Source organism: Grus americana, chromosome 1 (genome assembly GCF_028858705.1).
Source record: "Grus americana isolate bGruAme1 chromosome 1, bGruAme1.mat, whole genome shotgun sequence".
NCBI classification, from domain to species: domain Eukaryota; kingdom Metazoa; phylum Chordata; class Aves; order Gruiformes; family Gruidae; genus Grus; species Grus americana.
Window position 1 is genome coordinate 119,661,298 of NC_072852.1, and position 23,678 is coordinate 119,684,975.

The following is a 23,678-nucleotide window of genomic DNA, read 5'->3' on the forward strand; positions in this document are numbered from 1 at the left end:
GTGGTTCTTCAGAGAAATGGTGGAGAACTTTTACCATATCTGCTCTGCAAGAGTCCTGCAATCAGCTTTTTCAAGCAGATTTTGCAATTTAGTCTCAGTGTATGTTGTAATGCAATATATTAATGTTACTTTAGTAGTTTACTATCAATCCTTTGTGTATAATTTGTGAACTCTATAGAGAACAGTCCATTGTATAAACAGAATTTTAAAACACCAGGTTTAAATTTATTACGGGGTTTATTCAGAACTGACAAAGCCTTCTTAGAAAACTGAATTTTGCTTACAAGACTTTCCTTCTGCATAACTACTAGACTTCTTTCTTTATAAAGCCCTTTTTAATTACACAGAAAAATAAAAGCCATAATAGAAACGCAACTTGTCTGAAGTGAATTGTTTGATTGCCGTATGTCATTTTTCGTTCTCATTTAATGAGAGTAATTTACAGAAAAAAGATACATTGCACAATTTGCTAAATCCACATGATTTTTACATGCACATTTAATTGCACCAAAACAAATCACATGTTAACTACCGAATATCAAAAAATATATGACTTCTTAAAAGAGTCTGCTTCAGTCAAATCAGGTCAAATATACTGTGCACATCCATACTTAATAAGCTAAAAATAAAGTAATAAACTCAATACAAAGCCAGAAGTTATTATGAAAAGCTCAAACTGGTAAGCCTACATGACTTACAAATTAGAAGGAATCAATCAGATTTTGCAAAACATTTTGTTGTAAGTACTTTACAGGGCAGCAAGCTGCTACTCCTAAGCCACCACTCCCAGTGCTAGAAAAACAAAAAAGACCTGAACAGTTAATAAATCATTACTATCAGCATAATATTAGGAAAAAAAACCCACAAAAAAACCCCCCACAACCAAACAAAACCCTTACCAACCACTTGTAGCAGCCAGTAAGAGGCAGAAGTAAAAGATGCCAGTTCAGCAGGCAGTATCTTTGGGATGAGGGGAGGTTAACGGGGAAGGGAACCCGCTCCTGACCCGCTCGCACCTGCAGAGCCTTAATCAGGGCTGCCTCTGCCACCCCGCCGCACCCCAGCCAGCAGCCCAGGTGCTGCAGTAATGGCCCTGACCTCCTCTCCTCTCCTCTCATTAGAGACAGAGCTGTGTGCTGGTCAAGGGCAGTATTCCCAGAATTAGCAGCAATGGTCTCAAACTCCTTTTTGCTGCCCCATCCAGTCTCGCACCCCAAATTGCTCTCCCGCAGCGGTCGGCTATTCAGCCAGTGCAAGCTCGATCAGGATTTTTCTCCTGTTGCTGTTTCATTGCGAGGTGAAAAGAAAACAAGCCTGCTTCATTACGGACCTCCTGGAGAAAGCTGAAAACTTGGGTGTCTAAACGGAGCTGATTGAAACCACATTTAAGCTCATATTTGTTTAACTTGCCTCGTGCAGGACCGCGGGCCTGCCGGTGCTCATCATTTCCTACAAGCCAACCTTTCTTTTTCAAATCAGCAGCTAGTTAGGTGTGTGTGGTTCAAAGCTACAGACTACCTGACAAATTCAGAAGATCTGAAACAACAGAAGTCAATATTCGTTTGCAGGAGCGGCATCTAAAAGAGGCAGAAGCTTTTTAATATACTACCAATATTACAGAGCATCTAAGCATCTGGACAGCCGACTGCTTTCTCCCTGCTAAAAGGACCAGCAGAAGCACGGCATCTTTGAGAGGACAGTGAGAAAGCTGACGGTAATGCTACAGTCAAGACACTTTAATAAGCACCTGGATATCATAACACTTAGTGTCCGTATTAAAACGAATCAAAAGGGAAGACCTCAATTCAAAACCAAGCCCCTGGCCACTTGTGCACAACAGCCATCTCCCAGACATCAGTGGTCACCCGGAGTTCAGCTGAAGGGCTACAAGTCGAGGCCCTTAGTTTTAAACCATCCTCTACCAAAGCCTCTTGTATCTCCAGCTAAAATGAAAACATATGTTTATTGTTTTTCCTCTTTGGGCAGACAATTAATATTTATATGATGCATTATCAAACAAAAATAACTATGTATTTTGTTCCCGGAATAAGTTTTTTTTCTTATTGGAATGAAGTTCTGCCAAGGAGGGATTTCATCTGATGCAAGCAGCATGCAAGAACAATCCACTTCCCATGATAGCTTTCTAAATTAAAAAGCAGCATTTCAGAACGGGTCCTAGCAAAGGTAAGTTGATGAAAATGAACCCCACAGCGCAGTCTCATGCTCCACGCAAGAAAAAGTACCACTGAAGTCAGTAGGAGATACGCTCGCCACAGCAGCACGGGAAGCAGGCTTTTTGCAAATCCATTCGTGCTTACTTTAGCCCAAATATCGTTTTCTCTCTCAAGCAAGACAAAAATTGTCTTGCTGCATACATTTTAGTTTTGATATATACACCGACTAACAAGGACGTGCACTACGTCCACAGCAGAATAAAGTCTTTGGGTTTCATTGTGAAATTACTGTTTCTTGAATTCAATCAAGCCCTCCAGATTATACACATACTACTAAATATAAATAGAAGAAGTTAAAATGCAGTTTAAATATAACAGATACGTCCGCAACTCCATATTTAGATATACCCTTTAATTTTTTCCTATTGCCTACTTTTTACTTACATTTAAATTTAGCAAAGTAATTTTAGACTGCCAGTGTTCTACCTACACTAGTTAACTATGCTGTGAAGGAAATACATTAGATTTTCTCTTATTTCATTGCCTTCCAAAATGCCAAAGCAATACAAATGCTTGCGACTCAAACCTTCAACCCATGCAAAAGACAAAGCGATGCTCGACTTTACTGTGAAACCTGCCTGTCGAAAAGTGCGTGGCTAGAATCACACAAGGAAATAAAAAATATTCCAGTGGCTGTGAAAGTGGCCAGTTGTGGGTATAATGAAAAACAGTGTGGTGTTATTGCACAAAAGGTAATTCTTTCAACCCAAGACAAACATCATTATAATTCAGGCTGAAAATATCTTACCAACATGGAAATTTTTTTTTTTTTAACAAAAGCATTTTAAATCAACTGTATAGGAAAGCTGACTTACAAAGCATAAACTAATCCCTGGCCTACCTTCCCAGCTGTACAGCTGAAAAACACCGTGGGCAGCATTAGGCACTCAAGGCTCAGCCTGCACCGCTGACCTTAGCTGATACGGATCAGGCCCAAAGGGCCCTTCCTGACCATACCCCCTGTCAACAACTTCCACTTCGAGTTCAAGACACAGATTTCCACAGGGCTACTTGCATGATTAAAAGAAGTACGGTTTGCCCTCAGAGCTGCCTTCCCCCCCACCCCCCCAAATAAAAAATATTCACTTAAAAGAAAATTGCAAGCTTCCTGATAGTAGACATTACACCAATGCAATAGACATTTCAAGGGAAAGGGCTCATTTCAACCCAAACATTTTAAATTATTTTGTTGTTACCTGCTAATAACTCCTGGAGCATTTAGTAATGCGGAGGCAAGGAAGGGAAGGAAATGTAACGTGTAATGTTTCAGGGCTACCAGATGCCATCAGCACTGCAAAAGCTTTTCATGGTTTTCTGATCCTCACTGGAGTGCATTTAACCAAGAGGAGAAACTGCTGTATACAGGGACCTCGGTAAAATGGACAAAATGAACTGCTCTGCAGAGGGAGAACCAAAGCCATCAGCCTCACGTTTTGATAGCAAAGTGCTGGTGTTTTGGAGAAAGCGCAATGGGAAAGGATTTGCCTCATCAGTAGCCAGGTATTTTGCTCATGTGGCACTATTCAAACCAACTGGATTTCAACAGTCATCCCAGGGTTTTGTATTTGTTTACACAACTCCATGTGCACACAGAAAATACACTTCCCACAGAACAGCAGGTAGCCAAAGGTGCGTCCACATTGCAAAGGCGAAAGCACTGGTCTTAGGTGGAGTCGTCATTTCAACACTAAACCGTGGGATCTGACCTGGTATTTCAGATAGAAAAGGTCTAACCTATTAACATACAAATGAGTGTACTTGCGATAAGAGACACTACTTCCGAGTTTGTAACAATATGTATTTTATGCTCAGGGTTCCTATCACTGAAACTCCTCAGTGGACTCATACACCCCGATTTCTTCGGCGCCTGACAGAGCTCAAACTCGATTAAAAGAGAGAGAAGCCACGCAGTCAGTACTGCTTATAAACCATTGGCAGAAAAATATGCCTAAGATATATCTATTAGAATATATCTTTAAGAACCAAATGCTACATAAATTACAATCCAAATGGAGTAACACCTTAGGAGCAAAAAGTCCATCTAATCACACCTAGGACTTATACTGACAGATCATTTATAAAATTCCTGTAACATGTAACTCTATCCAGTACTATATGATTTGTTTAACTTTGGGACTAAATTGTAGGAGGTGGGGACAGATGCTGTTCAAAGCTCTAAACCCTGAAATGCTGCGGGAGGTAGTGATTTTTTTCTTGCAAAGTTCTTCAAAGAATTACACAGCATATTAGCTATTGCTTGCCTACATACGTGTATGAAAGAAAAAATAAGAACTGATGTTACTATTCCAATGTACCATATCTTTGGTTTTTTAAATGTCCTTTAAGAAATAAGCAACATAAAAAATATATTTGTCCTATGTTAAGTATGGCTTAGGGGGTTTTTTTGCTTTTATTTATTTCCTTTTAATTAGGAAGTTGTCAAACAATCTATTTCTCTTCCTTGATGTTCATATCAGTTCAGGTGTGTTTGAAATCGTATGCCTAATACATACACCCTCATGAAAGTTTAGATTTCATACCCTAGTGAGAAGCTGCCTTTGTCTACTTCACTTGTTTCAGTGAAACCAGGGAAGTGGTTAAAGGGTTAAACCAAAGGAATGTGACATTTCTCCATGTGCAGTTCATAGACCTATCCTGGTTTTCCTAATGGACTCAAAATTACATGGGTAGAATGTAATTTCCAAACTATAACTTCAGAACTGAAGCACAGTGTTAATTCAGAGAATGACACTTCGAATACAAATAGAAACTTCATTAAAGAAAGAGAAGTTTACTTGTACTGTGGGTTCTTAGCAAAGGCAGCAATGAATGGAAGTTTATGTTAGCCAGAACTTGCAACTTCAGCTTTTGTAAATATGATTACGTACACTCCAATCTCTACAGCAAAGTCATCTGGTCCCCAAAATAGATCTCCGCATATTGTATCGCAGCGCTTACTGAAAAGTACCACAAGCAACTCTGCCTCTCCTCAGACCAACTCAGGTAATCGAAGGTTTTCCTACATGCCAGAGCTAGTCAGCTTTTGAAAAGGCAACGGAGGTATTAGTTAACTGAATGATGAACTGCTGAAATAATCACAAAGACATCAACGAACCAGCAAAAAAAAACCGATGGCGGGGGGGATGATATAATTTCAGAGACTGATGCCCAAAAAGACAGCAGCCAGCCCGAAACCAAACAGCGTTAACGCTTTGAAACTAAAGAAAGTCGGGAAGCGCCACTTTGCGCAGGAGCGCCCGCAGAAGACGCGCGGCTCCAGCTGCCGCCCCGGGGCTCCAGCCCCCGACGTGCCGCGGCGAGAGGGCAGCGGGGCCGCCGGACCGCCACCCGCGGGGAGCCGCCTCGCCCCGGCCCGGCCCGGCGGCGCTGCCCGCCGCCGCCCCACGCCCCGCTCTCCCCGCCGCTCCCGGCCCCGACGGCCGCGCCGCGCCCCCTCTGCGCCCGGCGTTCCGCTCCTCCGTCCCGTCCCCCTTCCTCCCCCCCCGCCCCAACGCAGCCCCGGAGCGAAAGGACTTACCGGGCGAGGCCGGGGAAGGGGGCGAGTCTGGGGTCCCGGGGGGGAGGACGGGACGGGAAGGGCCGGGGCCGGGGCGCGGAGGGCGCCGCCGGGGGGAAAGCAGCGGCCGCCGGCGGCGGGAGCGAGGGAGGGAGTGAGGGAGCGGGCGAGGGGACGGCGGCGTTGCCGACTGCAGTGAGTCACTTCAATCGGGACGGGCTCAGCCCATCGCGCTGGCCCCGGGCTCCGGGCGCCTCTTCCTCTCTCCAATCGCCGAGCGGAGCAGCCGCTGCTCCCCGGCGCTCCCCGGCTCCCCCGCCGCCGTCGGGGCGGCCCCGCGCCGCCCGCCGGGCACCGGCACCCCCCGGGGCGCACCGGACCCCCCCGCCCCCCTACTCCCCGGCGTCCTCCCCCGGGCGCCCCCGCTCTGCACGGGGTGGGGGGTGGGGGGGGCGGGAGGGGCCGGGCGGAACTGGAGGTGAGCGGGACCTGCGGGGGGAGGACACGGGGCTACCGGGGGCTCGGCTGGGCTCGGCTCGGCTCGGCGGGTCTCCTCTCCTCCCGGCGCGGGGAACAAGAGCGTGTTTTAAGGGGCAGAACAAGCGTGCGGTTGTTGCGAGGACCCGACGTGAAGTCAAAGCCTGGCCTCTAACCAGGTGGCAGCGGGGCTTCGGAGGGCAGCGAGATAAATAACGGGATCTACGGAAATAAAAGGACAGGGGAGGGACAGGGGAGCCTGGCCCGGCCGGAACGGGGCTGAGCGTCCCGGCGGTGAAGGGGGATGGAGAGGGTATGCCTCCCGACCCTGGCAGCGGCACTCACCTCGCACACGCACTCACACGAACCCGCGGGGAAAGCCAGCGGGAGGCGGGCGAGCCGCGCACGCCGGGGAGAAGCGGGCGGTGCGCCCCGTCCCGTCCCTCCCGCCCGCGGCCGCGGGGCTCCTTACCGGGGCGCCGCTTCTGCCCGCTGCCGTCGCCGCGCTGCCCCGGCCTTCCCCGGGCACGCCTCGGCCCCCGCCGCACCGCCGGGCATCGCCCGCTGCTCTCCCCGGCGCTTCTCAGCCAGCGGTCAGCACCGAGAGCCAGCGTACAACGCAGAAAACCCAGTACTCCCTTAATTAAAAATAATAAAAATAATAAAAAAAAATAATTAAAAGCGTCTCAGTTTTTAAAGCAGAACTACATAATGTATTAATTGGTTGCTATTAGCATGCAGTTTTATTGAGCATAGCACACAGAAGTCTGATTGTGAGCAAGGAGTGTTTTCAATGAAAGTGGAGTTATTTTAGCTGCAGACATGTTTACATTTCTGTGGTTTAGTCTATAACTTTCTCTTTTTCTTGCTTCAGAATTCTGCTCCATGAAGCAAAGCCCTTAGCTCCCAGACATTCCAAAAAGTCTGCCAAAATAATAGGAAAAAAAAAAAAAAAAGAGAGAAGAAATAAAAAAAACACACACAGAGACCCCCAAGTCTGGGTCAGGCTCAGGGCTGGATATGGGCAGAGGGAGTATACCCCCTCCTCACTCTCTCTCCAGTTAAAAAGCCTTCAGGGCTCCATTTCCTGTTTTTAAGGAAAAAATAAAGCGGGTGAAGGACTGATTTTAGACACTGCCTAGACCAGGGCTGGTGGGTGCCGAGCACCTTTAACTCTCTCAGTGCCAAAGGGTACCCGATAACGCACCAGTCCAGGCAGCCACACGCCTCCCTCCCTCTGACAATAGCCATAGCAGCCAGGTGGCTTTTTACCCTGCTGTGCATTTTTGGGTGACTAAGAACCTGAAGGTCCCAAGCAACAACCTGGTGCACGTCCACCACAAATTAGCCGAGCGAAGAGGCAAAATACCCCAAAAGTGGGACCGACTACCCTCTGCCACAGACCTGCTGCAGCAGCACCCACCTATGGAGATCTCCCAGCGAGCCCGCGTGGTCCTTTCCCCACAGGCCGCAGTGCAGAGCTGGGGACGGTGCTGCTGCCCGCCCCACCTTCCCCGCAGCCGCTGCCTCCCCTGCTATGGATCGGCAGCATCGCTCGTGTGGCCCTCATTGAGTGGGCGTGAAAACAACTCGAGCTTTTGGGCATTAAATCCACAGCTTAGGAAAATCAAAACAGAGAAGTTTGGTTAAAATTAGGAACATGCACTAGTGAATGAAGCAAGAAGTTAGTGGACACCTCCCACAAAACTACCAACTCGAGTTTTCCACTCTGAGTGGTAGGTTGGTAGGTTATGATATGAATAGAAACAGAGCGATCAGAATAAAGCACCCCTGTAATGAAGGGTTGTGTCTCCAGGGAAATGACAAGGGGAGGTGGCGGGACAGAGGATGCTGCTGCGGGAGCAGGCGCGGAGCCGGCTGGGGCACCCGGCAGGGCTGGATCCCATGTCCCAGCCCTGCACCTCTGCCCTGAGCAACCTGCCCCGGGGCAGGGGGACTGGTGGATCTGCAAGCGGCAATGCAAAGCCTAGAGTGAGGCAGGGGAGGAAAAACCATAACTGGGTTTCTTGGCCGGGCATTTGGTCATAGCCCTCCTGCCCCCCAACATTTGCCTCCCAACCTCGTCCCAAGCATTTTTAGGAGTCCCACTCCCCCTCTCCCCCCTCCTCCATTTTATTTTACATGCCAGATGACTCCTGTATATTTGGACCTTTTGCTTTTGAAGAAGCCAGAAAGCGTTATGATTTCCTAATGCTTAAAAAAGAAGAGAAAACACCTTTCCCCCAAGATGTTTTATATTAATTTAAGTATCGGTTCCTGGTTCATGTCAGCCCCTTTCGCAATGAAATGTCCTGCGTGGGCTGTCACACCTGCTAAATATAATCCTCTCTTTCTTTTGATATTTTGCGAAGGGCCTTTAAAGGTTCACATCCTCCAGTCTGGAGATTTAATTGCTTCATCTCGGATTTTAAAAAGCCTTGTAAATTTCTGAATTTTGTCGATTTCAAAGCAGAAGGGGGGGGATGTGATAAGGATGTGAGGGGAAGCGAGAGGATGGTGAGCACACCGGGCCGACACTGCCCAGCCCGCAGCTTCTGCTCTTTGGGGCAGACAACTTGAGCTGGTTTTATGACTTAGCAATGAGTTAAATATGAAAATAGTAGCCTATTCCGTTATGGTAAATGCTCACCAGGGAGGAAATCACAGATTCGGTTTTATAGAAGGTAATGGAGTGAGATTACCTGCACTAATGTACTTAACTCTTCAGAGAACATAAATCTAGCAGGGAGACAGCCCCAAAACCAGTCGCTCCCCGAAACAAACGGCGGCTGGCGGCGGTTTTGTCCTTAGGGTGTGCTGGTGGCACCAGGTTTGCCCGGCGGTGCTGTGGTTAGATTCCCCCAGCTGGGAGGAGGGGGGCAGCCAGATACCCCAGCAGGGAGGTGGGGGCTGAGCCGTCCCTCGCCTGGGGCCAGAAAATGCCAGACAGGGCAGGTGGGCTGCGGGGGGTCCTGCAGCCCCTATCGCACCGCTTCGCTGGGCTGTACACGCAGCAGCTGTCAGTAACACACGGTGGCCACAAACTGCTCTGTGAAACTGCATGACGCATAATTCCTACCAACTTGAACAACGCAGCAGAGAGGGGGATACGGAGCACACTGCCAGCTTCTTGCTGCACCCTGGGGGATGTGGATGCCGGAACAGTACCCATGGCGAGGCCCCCAAATCCTGTATTTTCCTTGAGGAGACGCAGCAAAGGACAGGATGAGAGCTGGTGGACCTCCTCGTGCAAAGCTGCTCTGCGTTGTCCTTTCAAGCTGCAGCTGGGGACTGAGGTTTAAAGTGCTGCTCAATAAACCAATCTTCTGCTGATCCTTTAAACCTTACACATATAACCTAAAATCCTCAGCCGATGTTTCTGCGGAAAGTAAGTTGTTCCTTCTGCAACGGAGCCCAAGGTAGGAAAGGGATGGAGGAAGGGGACAGGCAGGTGGGAGGCAGCAGCATCCCTTGCTGTGCCACCAACACGCAGGGTTAAGGTGGCATGGAGAAACCCCTCCTGCAGCCAGCCCCAGCTCACATTGCCCTGCAGCTGTTCGCTGGCAGATGGTTCTTCTGTCACAGGGGTTGTCTCATCGACTCATCCCTGGGGCTTTCTCTCACCAGGAAGGAGGAAACGCAGATTTTAGCAAATGAAGAGTGGGCCTTTGAGTGCTGCCTCTTGTTCAGGAGAGCCATGTGGAAAGAAAAAAGTGTTGACATCATTTTCTATCTCCTCAAACAATGTTTTCAAAATACAGGTTTGAAACGGACAATCAAAAATACCTAATTTTCACATTTGGAAAAAGGAAAAAACCTATAACCAGCTCTTTTCCATTTTTTTCTTTCAGAGCAGTGGGGCTTTGAAAATACAGTTATCATGAAACATGTAGCACAGCCTCGGATAACTTGCAGTCTCTTAATGGCAGAACATATGCCTCCTCACTGTGGACTGGACCGCTTCAGGGGTGATTACCATGGTTTTAGGCTGGTTGCCACAGACCCCGGGGAAGGCAATGGCAAGTACTGTGGGATTTCAAAATTGAATGAGGGGTCCACCCAGACCTCATTTTTCACCAACACACCTCTGCTTCCATTACTGTTAAGCAAATACTGTGTAGTGCTTTGAGGCTCATAGAAGTTTGAAGTTTCTGTTTTGAAAAAAACAGAAGGAATTATCTTTGACCTCCTGTACATTACAAAACAAAAAGTGCTTTGCCCAGTAGTGCTGGGTTGCCTGCACACCAACGGGTGAGAGGCGTCCACGTCTGCTGGGCTTAAACGCCAGCAGGATGAGTTGTGAGCTGCAGCACAGAACATGTGCTCTACGCAGATCCCATGCTCATGTGGGTTCAGATAAACCAGTTGCCCTCTGTGGGCTACAGTTTTAGCACTTATTTACCTTAGAGGTATTTCAACTCAAATTAATTAAATAGCACTGAAGAAAGAAGGATATTAATGAAAAGTTTGTAATATTAATTATCATAGTTATTATCAATGCAATAGGATATATGAATGATGTTTTATTCCTTTTGATGTAAACCAAGATGAGTAGAGAGGAGATTATTTTATTTTTTCCACTGTGTCACATTTTTGCCTGGCAAAATGCAATTCCAGCACCTGATTTTCTCAGTAAAATCAGACAGGATTAACTTTGTTCCTGTGAAAATGCCATTTAAGATTAATTAGTTTGGCAACAAAAAGGGGACACCTTTATAAATATTACCTCTCACAGGTGTGAATGACATTCACTAATAAAGGTTCTCTTATTTAAAAATGACATTTAAACCAAGAGAGATAGGCAGCTATATAGACACATCCTATTGCCTAGATATTAAGAGGCAACTATTTTTCAAGTACCAGTAAAGATGACTTTTACAGCATTCATAGATTTCTTTTAGTCACAGACTGGACACTGACAGCATTTTGGCAGTCTCTGAGAAGACCGCTGGAGTCTCTCCTATGAGATAATTGCTCTTAATTTGGGAAGGAAATCATAGACTCACAGAATGGTTTGGGTTGGAAGGGACCTCAAAGCCCATCTAGTTCCAACCCCCCTGCCACGGGCAGGGACACCCTCCACCAGACCAGGTTGCAAAAAGCCCCATCCAACCTGGCCTTGAACACTTCCAGGGAGAGGGAAGCCACAGCAATGGTCCAAAGATAATTTCTTCTTAAAAGCTCTAAGGCATCAAAAGAAAGCATTTCATTAGGAGAGACACTGGAATTTAGCTGATTAAATATGTGGCTAGATAAGGTATTTGGATGAATAGGATATTGGTCACCAGGATATTCAACACCAATGGATATTCAGGACTGCTAAATTAATTTAAAACAATTCACAGTGTTTCCCAAACAATTGGCTAAAAAGAAAAAGAAATCATCATTTGTTTGTTTGGGTTTTTTTAATTTTTAGTATTTTTGTCTGTTTAAGCTGATAGCTGAGATTGAGAAACAAACAATATGTTGGCAGGCAAGGTCCAGGGAACACTTGAGACTCCCATGAATTTCAGCAGGGTTTTTATGAGGCCACAAGTAATGATGGAAGAAATAAATAAAAAAAAAAGGTCAAAGATCTGATCTGAGTGATGGGAAAGCTGGGATGCTTGCCTGAATCCCTCCTAAACATCCAGACTCTCCTAAATAAGATGAAACTGTCAGCTCTTTTCCCTGTATTTTGGCAGGTAAGTCCCAGCCTAGATAAAGCTGAAGATCAGGCTGCAAGGCAAACTGGAATAATGATGAAATAAACTCTCCCATGCAAATTTCCACAGCCAGAACTGAACTTCTGATTCATTCTCAGTTTGGAGCGGGGGGCCTTTTCCTATTTTATCCGAAGCATTTCCCCGCCCGTCTCCAAACGGGGATTTCTCTGCATCACTGCCTAGATTCATGGAATAATAACTCATCCAGTGAATCAACACAAAAACGCTGAGCAGTGCATCTTTGCAAGAACAGCAAATTTCTTTAACCACATGGTGAAAATTAAAAATAAGAAAGCTAAAAGTTGAAGCATTTTCAAAAACAGAAAGACAAAGTTAGGGTAGGTGACAAAATGTCATCTTTTCTAAAGTATGCATTTATTTACCAGTGAAGAATTCAGCCAGCATACAGAAATGACTCAGGTCAGAATGAGTGTTTAAATACAAAGGCTGCAGAGAAATAATGCATGAAGACAAGTCTGACCAAAATTAAAATGCTTACACTGTTGAATAGAGAGCAATTAATAAGTTTAAATACCATGAAGTTACTTGCTTATTATTTACTCATGTCCTTACATTTTTGCATTCCCTTTGATTACTTGCTGTATAGTGATCTCTGAGGAGGCCATAGCTTAGTACAAATGTGACTAAATAGAGAATCAATATTCAGATAAGTAAAATTTTTGTAGGATTTAAATTTGTGAACTCTCTTAATTGTCTCTTTTCTTTACATTAGCCTGCTCCTCTATTTTCTGCATTTATCGTGGTACCAGGGAAAAACTAGATTTTGCCTTGAGGTCTATGAAATCAATCCTGTGTTCAAATACAAGTGCCTATACAGCTGTACAGATGGCTTTGGCTAGCAGACCTCCATACTACTACAAACAGCTCCAAGAAACATGATTCTAGCACACAGACTTAGTTCTTCCTCTAAACGTATCTCTTTGCAGCTATCCCCATTTATAATCACCTCAGTTTACCACACCTCTCTCTTACTTAGTAATTCAGCACAAGTTTTCTGCAGCATTTCTTCATTGGCTGTGTCATAAACCAGAGTAATATCTGAAATTATAGTCAGAGGCAGAAAAACAGCCTCCCCTGGAATCTGAAGCTGCAAAAAGCTCAGCAATATACAAGCAGGAGATACTTGATTTTCCACAGCTATGACTGTATGCACACATATGCATGCACGGACACACGCGCTCATTTTTTTTTTCACACCTACCTTGCGGGCAGTAGTGCAAGCAGGTTACGTATACCCTAGAAGTGACATCTCTGTCGGCTGCAGGCAGGTCAGAGCTCACTCCGCTGAATTGCCGGGCACCAAGGCAGGTGCCTCGGCGAAGAGTCCCTCTCTGCCCGCTGGAGAGGAAGGGAGAGGCCACTGCAGAAGGTGACTCAGCTCTGGATGTGACACTGAATCACCCTCTGGATGAGCCACAGGGAAGGGAGAGACCCACCCCCTACTTTCAGCTGCTAAAGCGGCACGTCTAAAGGAGACGACGGTAACTGCTGGAGTCACAGCACTTGGTGATGGAGGTGACCCATCTGCGTGTGGGGACGGGCATGCTGCAGCGCATGCTTCTCAGGCAGCACCACGACTGGGGTCTCTGTTACTGGCTGGTTGGTGGCACATGCCCTATATGTCCCACCACCACATCTCTCAGTCTTGTTCAGCACGGATAATTTACGTTCCGCATTTCTTTCAGACGCGATCTTCTGAAATAATGAAAAATGAAGAACACGTTTAATTCAGGACAGCCGTTTGGACTGGATTAAGTAAAGTCTATTTGTTCTGTCACAGATGAAAAAAAATGACATGCCAGAGCCCCATCGTTTTTTGACTTACAGCCTCAGAAAACTTTGGATTATCCCACAAAGGGACATGCTTTTCTTGATTTTGTACCCGAGCCCTTGAATTAACTGTGGAACACTGAAAGATGCTTGTAGTTCAAGAGGGGACCACATGCGCCGTTCATTGCAAAAAGCAAAGTATTCAAAAGTATATCTCATTCCTGAAATATGCTTCTGACACAGCGGTTTTAGAGCAAAATATGAGAATAAGTTCTTCAGACCAAGAACTGATTTATTTTGTCAAAGTAGACACGTAGCATAGGTGTGCTGGACATAATGATCTGTCATAATGTGTCTCCTGAAGGATGACAGTTTCCTAGGGCAACGATGGTTTTGCATGCAGGCTGAAGAAAGCCTTTGCTGCTCACCTTACACATATGTCTTTGGTGACACTCATGAGCAGAATGAACATCAGGACAAGGCCCTCCACATTCTGGAAAATACCTAAGAGGAATGTCCAGAAATGTGCGACAGATGATAAAAAGACAGCGACACAAAACAACTGTAAGAAATCCTACAGTCTTTACTACCATTCATCAGAATAGATTATCATAACTGATCCCATCTGGCTTTAAGATTTATGAAATCGATACAGTCTAGGATAGACACTCTGTAAAAAAGCTGTTACCGATGCGGAACTTGCAAAAAATCACCTTAGCCCCCGTGTCAAAATTTTGACCTGATTTACAGCTCAGAAAATCCCTGTTTTAGTGAAATGAGTCCTTACCATATGAACGGTGGCAAACGCCACACCACTACCGTGTTGAAATTGAAAGGAAAAACTGGGAGAAGATCGCCAACAGGGAGCCAGGCAGTCAGATGGGGCAGCGGCAGCGTACAGCTGACCGGGGTGTCTCTGCCATAGCGGCTGGCTTTGCCTGTCTCTCACTGTACAGCCATACCCTGGGGATCAAGCAGCACCTGTCCTGCATCCTTAAGGAAGGGCTGTTCACTGCTGAGCTTCGTTCCTCCCTTTTCCCAAACACGGCAGTATTTCTTAGCTTTATTTCTGCAAAGCTCTTTGGAACAGAAGGATGAAAACCACTTCCCGTGATCATTTTAGATTATCAGACATATGAGAAAAAAACACGCACGCATTTCATTTGACTTAAAATGTGATTTTAAAAGTTTAACAATCATCAAATTATTACACCGACTGCTGTCATCATGCGTAATTTCACAGGGAGCTTAATTTTGATCAGGTAGCTTTTTCGTTTAGTTTCCCTTTGCACGTATGAGAAAATATTTGCACAACTATTTCAAACATTTCAAGCGTTTCATATTTTACCGTAATGAAAAAATGGGCCAACGTATTGAAACGTCGGCTAAAGTAGGTGGATGGTTTTTTAATGAAAAGAACAGTTGGTTCTCCAGAAGCATGGGAATTTTTAGCAAGCACTGCACGCTTCCCTTCAGAAATCAGTGAAAATGTTCCTGTTTTTCCAACCAATCTGCCATTTCTGCAGAAAGCGGGCAGAAGGGCATGTTTTCAGTGGGACAATAGCCATTTTCTTGAGAGCAAACGGAAAACTAAAGGTGTGGTGTTATAACAGTACAGATGAGAAGGTAAGCTTTTTTTAAAAGAAGAATGTGAAATTGAAAGAAAAAAGAAAAGAAGTGGGGGAAAATTTGCACAACTCTGTTTCTTGACTAAAACAAGAGCCTTTTCTGCTTTGGTAGAAATGCAAGCAAGGGAAAGCCTAGCTTTTTGCTTATATTGCACAAAAGCATCTTTCTTGTGGAAACGATCCCTCTCTGATCTTTTTCATTTTCTTGACACAGAAATAAAAACACTTAGAGTCAAATAAAAAGCTGGGAACAGAATAAGCAGTCTAAAACTATCTCACGCTGGATAAAATTCCCTGGAATTAGCTGTGAATTCATTGAAACTATTTTATTTTTTTGTTCAAGACAATTGCTTTGTTGAGGAGGTAATGTATAGATTAAGACAGTACACTTAAACTCCGAAGTCCCCTTGGAGAGTTCTTTCTGGTATAAATCTGCTATCCTTTAACTTGGATTATAAACAATCTACATGATATGCACCTGGTTCTGGCAGGGTCTATATTATTTCACTCCCAAAAGCAGCTTTACAAAGAGAACACACTGCATTTCAACAGCAATATAAATAATGTTGCAGTTTGGGGATCTCTTGCGCCGCTTTCATTTTTCTTTCTTTCCTTTTCATCTGAACTGAACCACACCTCTCTAAAAATACTCACTTTCTTAATGAAAACCATATTTTTGGGCATTTTTCCCCCCTGCGTGTGCATGACCTGTTGAAATGCCTGCACAATCTTTAATGTCAGATTCAGACGACACGTGTCTTATGAAAGTCTGGGACCCAGCTCTCGGCGGGGCCTCCCAGATCTGTCCCACGTCTTTATGAGAAAGAGGGACAAAACCTTCTGGTTTTGGCATTTTATATTGGAGTCTGCTTTAAGCTAGGCGAAAGAAAAAAAAAAAAGAAAAAAGAGAGAAAAAAAATAGCAACGTAGAGTCTAGACAGAAGAGATTGGGTTGAAATCTGGAAGCTATTCAGTGAGGCTACGGCACATGGCAGCTTGACTGCAGCAAGAGATCACATTACGCTGCCTAATTACACATGAAAAATGTACACATCACTTTTCTTAAATGCTTGGAAAAATAGATGTTCAGATGGCAATTGCGAACTAGTAACTGAGCCAGTCGTACATAGTTGGAACGCTTCACAAATGGCATTTCAAAAGCCTGCATTTTTTTTTACAATGTAATTATTTTGTGTGTGTGTGTATTCATGAAACAACTTCTAAAAAAGGTATTCTAAATTTAGCAGGCGGCTGCACTGCAGAAGGAGCACGAAAGGTGAAAATCCAGCATGTGAGTAGGAAGAACGAGGGTCTAATCCTGACTCCTTGTGAGCCCACAGGCAAATGCAACCGGGCTTCCTCGTCCCGCAGACCCCCGGTCCAGCGAACCCCTGCTCACCCGCCCAGCTTTACTGGCCCAGGCATTGACGCGCTGGCTGCGAGCGAACCGTGCGGTTTATATCATCTTCAATGGGAACTGCCCATGGGAGTCAAGATAAGCAGAGGCTTGAGTGTTTGCAGTACCTGTGGCCCTGAGGTTGTCTGTTTATATTCTCGTGCCTATGAGATGTTTAGAAGAGAAGTTTCTCAGTTTGCGTGGACAAGGGAGGAAAAAAATAAAAATCTCATTTACTGCGTTGTTTGAGCACGAAGCTCTCCTGTTATCGTCATCGCCTCCTCCTGACCTCACCCCAGGCTCTGCTAATGGGTCCTTTTCTGCCCCGCTCCTGCGAAGCACTCGCTGCTTTCAGTGACGGGCTAAACCAGCTCAGAGGCGAGTTTGATGGAGTCGTTCTTTCGTTTCAGTCGGCTTGAATGACATCTTCTCTACTTTTTAGCTTAGACACAAATGTTCAAAGACAACTGCTCCAAAGGAGAAAACACTTTTCCAAGCTATTTCCAAAGATTTGCTATTTCAATCCTTCGGTGCTAACGAGACGTATAAAAGTGGATTTGCAGGGGAAAATGCTGTTGGTATGTCTGTCTGCCTCCCAGACTTTGCTTTTCCTAGAAGACTCCTCAGAGCAAGCGCCTCCAACAGCAGAAGACCCCAATTCTGCACTCTGGGCAGCGGTCAGTGCTGCTCTGGGGGAGGCCAGAGGGAAAAGCCATCCCCAAATCCCACTCTGGTAACAAGGCTCTCCATTTGACTGCTTCCTCCGCGTGCCTTTGAGTCCTTCGCTTCTGGAGCCAGCGGCCGGTCAGACCTTGGCTGAACTGCTAATCCTGCCAGACAAAGAGGAAAGAACATCTTGTAAAGTTTTGTTGCTGTTGTTATTATTAAAACGGACTAAGCACGGAGTAACTGGCCAAGCTATCTGGCAAAAATGACCTGCAGAAAAGTCCTTTAGAACAAAAATGATCATTTCTGGGTATGAGAGGAAGCTTCCCCAGTTTGGGGTTATGAACTGCACCGAACTAGCTACTTTCAGTCAGAATATGGCTTGTTCTGCTGATTATTTTACCACCGCACTCCACAGGACCTTCCTCGGCTTTTCCCTTTTATGGCATGGCTGCAAAAAAAAAAAAAAAAAAAAAGGTGCTTTGGTGTTTGCATAGCCTGTGCTCGCTGGAATCCTGCAATCGCTGCACAGTCCAGCATGAAAAATATCGGTCACACAAGAATTAAAAAGATGCCCGAATACTGTGGGCAGAATACGAATTTGAAACCGCTCCGCTCTTGCCAGGGGCAGCTTCCTGGGAGGGACGGACGGGGTCTCAGCGGGGCAGGAAACCCTCCCGGGGAAGCTCAACGGGGCTGCCATGAAGGGGATGCTGGTAAAAGCAGGAGCCACGACCACATTAAGGCACATGCTGTTCCCTTTTTGAACAGGCAGGAACCATCACAGGCAAGGGCTTCCTTCCCGGGTTAGCCTCCGCAAAGGTTTGGAGCAGGCGGACAGACCTGGGCTCGGGTGCTGAGCAAGCGGCTTGGCCCCCGCCTCCTCCCGCTATCTCCCCACTCTATATTTTGTGTGCCGCTGCGGTCGGAGGCGGTGGCACCAAACTCTGAAAGCCCTTCAGCAAAGTAAGGCCCCGTCTTCCAGAAGGGTCAGGCTTGTGTGTAATTTATGAGAGTTGTGGTAGCCCTGCTACCCTCTCGCTGTTTGCCATGAATTTTAAATAAAGTGAATATTTTCTCTTCTGCTCACATTCGGAAAGGTCACTGGTAAAGGAGGAGGAATGATCACAGGAAACAAATCACTTCCTTTGGTCATTCCTCTCACCGCAGCCACGCTATTTTTAACAAATCTTATTAAAAATTATACAACCCTGTCTTTTCTGGAATCTATTTTATTGAACAAGTACAAAATAAACCAAGACAGGAAAAATGCACCATTTGGAGTAGCTCTTTCTGCTGCAACCGATTTAGCAAAACAAGCCACAGGGGAATGCAAATGGCTTTCTAGAACTGCTTCCTGCGGCCATCTCTCTCCATGTGGAAAAGAGGAATATTTTAAGTTAACCAGCTGCATCACTTCATACAATAGTAAATTATTCTAAGTGTTCTGGTCATCAGAAAATACACTGTCGCCGAGGTTATTCCCATTATCAGTGTTATTTGTTTAATTTCTTGCTGCAGCCAGCTTTAAACAGCGCCTTTTCAAAATGTTGTCAAACCCATGGGGGTGTGTTTAGCAGAAGGGGCTAAATCTGACCTGCCAGATTTGGGGATGTTAGGTCCCTTCCTGATGGGGTCAGCTGGGACAAGAATTTGACAGAGGGAAATTCTTCATACAAATATTTTTCAAGGTCCCAGATCTCTTGTAAGTGTTACCGCCTTACTTACCATCTAGAAATAATTAATACATTTGGAAATCTTATGACCAAATGTGAAAAATCCCTCTGCTTGCAGCTGTTTCTGTTTAGGTGGTGAGAGGTGAGGCTGATGATTAGACGGTCATACATGAATGTTGACCGAGGTATCTTTCACCATCACTGCATTAGTACCATTCGTTATCAGCCACTACTGACTTCATTAGGGCCAAGGTATGGCCCTACACATACAAAGGCTGAATTTTATACTGAGAGATTATATATAAATGGGGAAGACATCAGAGTTGCAAGCAAAGAAACATAAATTTGGGCCCTGACCATTCAAAAGATTTGGGTGCCTGACTCAAAATTATTTCAATGGGGATTAGGTGCCTAAAAACCTGGATGGACTCTTTATTCCTTGAGATCCACCAACATAGGTCTTGATGTGCCAGTGTTCCTCCTGTATTGTGAATACACATGTGCATTTGCATAAAAGCATGAGTTTATAATCAACTATATTTTTAAAAGTCATTGAAATAATTATTATAGAAGATGCCAATCATGGTCCAACATCCTCTGAAGACTGGTGAGTGCTCAGCTGGGTACAGAGTCTGTACCTGGCTCTCAATCTGTCCTGGCAATTGGCATCTAGTTCTGTGACCGAAGCAAAACCACGGAAACAAGTACCACCAATGATGGCCTTAAAATGGCCAAATCTCATTTGGCAGCTGACCCTTGTTCAGTTAACCCTACAACGCATACACATATGAATGCCTTAAGACAGATATTTTAAAAGATTTTGCAAGATTTTAGACAAATATCAATGATAATAGAACAATTTCAGAGATATCATATCTCCTGAATACGAAAACATTTAGAACAACTTACTCTCACATGTCCCTGAAGAGGTACTCCAGAAATCTCACCATGATACCTGAACATCTTTCAGCCCTGCATAACAAATGCCAGATAGAAGTGATCCCTTATTGCTCTCCCCAGAAGAATCACAGGTCTCGTGGCTTTTACTGGTTAGGGCTCATTTCTTCTTTTGTTAGGGATCAGAGGATGGACACAGCTTAGATATTCAACCATATATTTTTCCAGGATGCTTTTTCATTGCTCCTCTTTCCAACAGACTGCCATAGATCATTCCAGGAGATCAATATTTGAATGTGAAACGGTTTGTTCCTTCTCCAGAGATGTTTGCAATTTACAGTGACTTCAAGAGGCAACAAGACTTGGTTTATTGGGATATTAAGCTTATTTATCATCCTTGTTGCTTTCAGGTCAGGTTCTCAGAGGGTTACCTCTTCCATGAACCAACCCATGTTTGGTCCCACATTTGTGAGAGTAGCTGAGCAGACAGCTGTCCTGGACCTGGCATCTCAGATGATGCAGGTATCATTGACACACCTCTCCATGTTCCCGGTGACCACGTAGCAAGGACATTTCCCTAGAGGCCAGTACACCTGTGCTATGAGCATCAAGCATTAGAAAAGAACTGCCGATTTGTGGTACGATCCAGGTACACCAGTATGCTCCAGCTTTATTAACAAACAATTTGTAGCTCTGAGGGTAGTGCAAAGATGATAACGTCCCTGTTGACGTTGCTTGATAAAGGCTCTACCCCTCAAAATGTAACTTCACATCCTGGTTCTCTCTTTGATGTGGAAGATCTGGAGACAGGGATCCTGCACTGGTCAGCAGTGGTTCCCTGGAACGGTGCCTACAGACTGTAAGATCTTGGATCTGAGGTTAACACTGTGGATTAATGCTGAAGGAAATCGTGTAGGTCTTGAAATAGAAGGCTCCTGTATGAAGGCTTCCCTGAAACCTGAGATGCATTTAGGTACTAATGGTAAGGGGCCCGACATCTGCAGGGAGAGATCCATCCAAAGAATAAGGAAATACTTGAATCCAGATGATCTCAAGGTCATATTTGGTTCAGAGTTTTACTCCAGTTTTCTCTTTCTAGCTTAATAATAATAAACCTCTCTTTTTAAAGATCAGGAGGCAGCAAGGAAGACTGCCAGGGAACAGCAAGAGTGGGGCTCTTCCATGCAGAGGGGGTGACCCAGGAGCTGAGGGTGACCCCAGCACAGGCTGTGTCCTCACCAGTGGAGTGCTATCCCATGGCATCTGAGCATGGCAGGCAGGGACTCATAATAGGGTGCATCAACAATCCCCAAGAAGGCAAGCGATTAACAAGGTTTGGGGTTCATCCAAGAAGTCCAGGCAGGAGATGGAGCAGGAGACCAGGCTATACCTACACAGTAGCTCAGGCAAGTAGCGAGTGCCCACGCTGAGCCTAAATGGAGCTCCTGGCCAGTGGGCAGGGGGTGGATTGGTGGGGGGTACCAGGTGAGGGTGGTTTGGGCAACTGAGGCCTCTTTGCTAACAGGTTCCTGACACCGACCTAACTGCAGACTTAAACAATGGAACAAACCACAGAAGAAATAACGCCGTACAGAACTTCAAGAATGAAGCAAAAGGGAAAGGTGGTGAGGGTTTCAACAGGAAGTCTGGTTTAATCTCCAATTAAGTGTTAGCTAAGGAGAACTGAGGGTTAAGAAGCGAACACTACCCTTTCCAAAGCACAAAGAGTGACAGCATACATGCGTACGGACAGCCTAGACCAAAGAGAGCTGTAGTGCACATGGCACACAGCCCGCTGAACTGAGCATGCAGATCATCAGTCACAGGAAGAGCAGCAGCAGTTTAAGGACCTAAATCCATTTGGCTGGGAAAGCTGCCTGCTGCTAGCGAAGTCAAAAGAAAGTTCAGTGCTTGAGGTGACTGGCATTTTTGGATGACAGAAAACCCCATTTAAATATTTTCAAGCTGTTGACACCAAACTTCTCATAAGAGAATCCCCTTTTCACCTCAGTAAGTGCTCTTCAATTTGTGATGAAATTTCCTGTCCAGCCTGGAGGAGCAGTCATTGCACAGTGCCTCCTTGCCCAGGCGGGCAGGGGAGACCCCCGCTCAAATTCCTGTCCTGCTGTTCTTCCAGCTCTAGAATGGGGAGAATCTTTTGCAAACATTTACTGGAATGGAAAGGTTTTTGCTACCTTTTTCTATTTGGAATATCACAGGAGGACTCCACACCTCACAGATGGAGTCCTAACAGGATACAGCAAAGGTAAACAGACAGAAAATGAGGAATAGCTTATTTAGCTGAAATTGAAGAGGGACCGTAGGTCAGGAGGAAAGATCACACAAGTTGGAATACAGCCAGGACACCAAAGGTAGACCTTTAAAACATGAAAAAAAAATGCTATAGGAGCTTTACTGAATACAAACAGCCAGGAGCTATCGACACACTCAGTCTCCCTGTGGTCCCCCTCACCTTTCTCCTCTCCTCCTCTTTTCTCCCTGCCCTCCTGGGCACATCTTTGCATGACCTGCCAGAGAAAAGAAAGAGTGTGGATGTGGACCTCTGAATCGCCGTGGCACGCTTCCTGACATACGTAGATGCCTGCAGGATTACATTTGTGCAACCACTGTGAGAGGTGACAGTACTGAGGTGTGAGGCAGGCTGGGGTTGAACACAAACAAGGTCTTTCTCATGAATCCTTTCCAAAAGCTCCAACCAAATACACCCTGAAGGAACACACAATTTCCCCCCGGCAGTAGCTATTTATGAAAGCCTGATACATTTAAATCTGGAAGGAGGTGTCCTTGGGTTCAATTAAAAAAAAAACAACACACCTCAAAATCATAGTTCCATGATACAAAGAAAACTGTGGAAACCCTGTTAAAAAGTGTCACTGTATTAAGTTGTGCAGTTTGGTTTCCTTGTAATTTCTGTGTTCTTTTGTCACAGCTTAAAGTAAGGAAAAGAATGTTTCTCAAACCGATATTATGCTGACATTCAACAATTCAGAGTATATGTCCTTGGAATTTTTATAAAGTGCAATTTTTAAATATTATTTTTCCAAAATACTGCCCAAAGGAATCATTCTGGCTGATCAAACAGCCCTTGTAACTGCTCTAAATGCTCACGCAGCATTTCTCCAAATAAGGCCTTGTATGAAAACGAAACACCACAGGGGCACCATGAAACACCAGTTAGCACCTTTATAAAACTCTGCTTCTAAGATTAACTATGCTACAACCCTGGCAGATCACAGAATCGTAAGTCTTGTACGAGCACAGAGTGGAATTGTGTTAATTTGTCTCAGAGGATGCAATTGCAATAGTCCTTTCTTGTCTTCAGAGAAATCCAGCTTGGAGCACCGAGACGGTGCACACCAGGAGACTTTTTACGGGAACATGCTTTTGCGGGGGGGGGTGCTCTCTCATTCACACAGCTTGCCTTATGCCCTTCAGATTGCACCAGTCTGTCTGAAGATGAAAGGCAAAGGTCTACGCTGAAATTTGTTCTGTGGGTCCAACCGGTGTTTCGCCCTTATGTCGCATGGGTCTTTGGCATTGCAAGATGTCTTTGCATGTTTGGGAAGAGACGAGGCAAACAGAAAAGGGCTGAAAAGCAATCAATGCTGTTTCCTTCCTTTCTTGTGTTTTCTTTCGCCAGCTACACAATATTCTCTCAGAGAAATCTGCA

At 45.3% G+C, this 23,678-nt stretch overlaps 1 protein-coding gene across 4 annotated transcripts in view; it reads right to left on the reverse strand.

The window, feature by feature from the left end:
- Positions 1-6,882, reverse strand: part of ERG (ETS transcription factor ERG) — a 151,073-nt gene extending 144,191 nt beyond the window's left edge. The window contains exon 1 of one of the 4 annotated variants that reach the window (XM_054839469.1): positions 6,701-6,882. The gene's annotated coding sequence lies outside the window, so the exon portion shown is untranslated. Of the gene's footprint in view, positions 1-5,772; positions 6,058-6,265; positions 6,481-6,700 lie in introns of those variants that run through there. The other 3 variants (XM_054839519.1, XM_054839487.1, XM_054839459.1) reach the window with 3 other exon arrangements.
- Positions 6,883-23,678: the final 16,796 nt, after the last annotated feature.